Source organism: Rhinolophus sinicus, chromosome 18 (assembly GCF_057876585.1).
Source record: "Rhinolophus sinicus isolate RSI-liver-muscle chromosome 18, RSI-T2T, whole genome shotgun sequence".
Classification (NCBI taxonomy): domain Eukaryota; kingdom Metazoa; phylum Chordata; class Mammalia; order Chiroptera; family Rhinolophidae; genus Rhinolophus; species Rhinolophus sinicus.
Window position 1 is genome coordinate 25136297 of NC_142518.1, and position 2361 is coordinate 25138657.

The 2361-nt window shown below is 33.3% G+C and overlaps 1 non-coding gene across 1 annotated transcript; it reads right to left on the reverse strand.

Moving 5' to 3' along the window:
* Positions 1-2049: 2049 nt before the first annotated feature.
* On the reverse strand, positions 2050-2155 carry LOC141569776 (U6 spliceosomal RNA). Its single transcript, XR_012493572.1, has one exon. It is a non-coding gene; the product is annotated as a U6 spliceosomal RNA (small nuclear RNA).
* Positions 2156-2361: the final 206 nt, after the last annotated feature.

Consider the following 2361-nt stretch of genomic DNA (forward strand, 5'->3'; position numbering starts at 1 on the left):
TAAAAGAGTTGATGAACAGCACAGCAAATGGACCCCCTAGTGTAACATGTTTCCCCAGGACCCCGTCATAGAAGTAGCCCAAATTTCATCGGTCTGTTCCCCAGAACTTCAGGCAAAAAGCCTCAGCAATTATAGCTGGATGATCCCAGACGATCTCGTACATGTGTTTATGAAAGTGTTAACCATAGGAATCATCTGACCACTTCAGCTACGTTATTGTTTCCATTACATAAGAAACCACATGAAGTTGACTCTTGGGTGCCTCTGGTGAAAATGCTCTCATTCAGAATTCTGATATATCTATGCTAAGGGCTGTATCTCTAGATGCACCTTAAAGTAGGAACATTGAGTTGTCACAGAAGCACCGCTCCAGGAATAAGTAGGAAGAAATTCACTTCTTTCCTATTATATGTCACATTATAACATGGGTACCCAAAATGAGGCTTATACCCTAAAATCTCACAGGCCGTCATGAATTTCACTCCTTCATTTTCTCTGTATTCTGTATTGCCACAAGTTATAGCGATAGGAATAATAGCAACGGTAAGACTAAATAGTAACTTTGTTTTATGGCAATGTGGGAGAAAATTATAAAAAAATTCAAACAATCTTTTTAATTATAAAAATACAAGGAAAAAATAAAGAATTCTAAGTTCTTCCAAAAGTGTCAGGTAACTAGTTGGTGAATATCCTTTAATTATTTCTTTAGGCTTATGTACACATAGAAGGATTGAGAGACAAACATATTTGTAGATAGAAAAATAGACAATTTTGTAAGAAAGATATACTCTATTTGCTACATAAAAGTAACATTAGACTTCCTTTAATTTAATAGAATAGCAGAAAGAGACAAGAATGTGAACCTGAAAAAAAGTAATAAACTTCAGATAAACACTTCATTATAATTTGGGATACTACTTCAATTAAAGTTAAGAAAAAATGATTATCAGTAGGATTAACTCCTGGTTTTTAAAGAGGGAGGAGCTCTTTAACGTACAGATTTTTCATAATGACAGTACTTTTACTTTTACTTTGTGTTTATGATAAATTTACACTTTTAGCTGCAATTTTAGTTTCTTAAGAGTTCTGTGTTAAAATGGAATCCATTCACACCACCAGGCTTTTCTCCCAGCCTCTCAGAAGTTCTTTATTTTTGATCATTTCTAGATCAACTAGATTTCATTATACTCTAGTTCCTACATTCAGTAATATGGAAAAATATTGCATTTTGTATATATTTGTTAAGACAACTTGAATGAATAAATTATTTTATGAACATAATTTATTTCTTTCAGAACACTGAGTATATTTATACAGTTGTATTCTGGTTTCAGTGTAGGTATGGAGATCTCTATGGTTCACTTCATTATTCTCTTAGCAGTGCTTTGCTTTTCATACCTGGATTGCAGTGCAATGCTTTCCATATCCTTCAAATCCAATAACTCAGCAGGATGTGCCCTGATGTCAATTGTTCTGAATGAGTCTGCTCTTTTGATCTGCAGATTCAATTTTTCCTTCATTTCAGTTAAATTTTCCTGTATTAGATACTTCTGAGTGCCTTTTTGATTATTTATAAAGATCTTTTATTTAGGGATGCCAATTATCCTTCTACTGGTTCATCTTTGACCAAACAGTCTCTCTAATTTGTTGAATCATTCTCTCTCTCTCTCTCTCTCTCTCTCTCCTTCCCCTTCTCTCTCTCTCTCTCTCTCTCTCTCTCTCTCTCTCTCTCTCTCTCTCTCTCTCTCCCCCCTTCCCCTTCTCTCTCTCTCTCTCTCTCTCTCTCTCTCTCTCTCTCCCCCCTTCCCAACCTCCCTCTCCTTCTTTCTCTCTCTCAATTATCTGAGGATATATAAAGGTTTTTTTTCCTATTAATTGAAATGACTTTCTTCCAGGTTTATTATCTCTGATGTTTCTTATTTATTTATTAGATGTATAGTCAATGTATTTTAATTTTTGATTTGTCTCATTTGGCTTTCCAGTTTCTTTATTTTATCTTATTCTCAGGATTTATCATTTTATCTTGAGCTTTTATTCACTTAATTCATTTAAAGTATGAAAGCTTTCATAAGTTTACATGTCATCCTTTTACATGTGCTATGCTAATTATTTACTCTAGCATTCCAATTTCAGCATATATATTATGTCTAAATAAACAAGTAATAATAACAAAAATAAGTTATTTCAAGTTTGTGCCAGGCATTGAGCAAGGTGATTTACATGCATTAATTTATTTAATTTTCACATTAACCCTACATGAAAGGGATTCTTCTTCTCCATTTTACAGATGAGGAAACTAGAACTAAGAAAGTTTAAATAACTTGTGCAATGATATATAAATAACAAAAGACAGGCCTACAT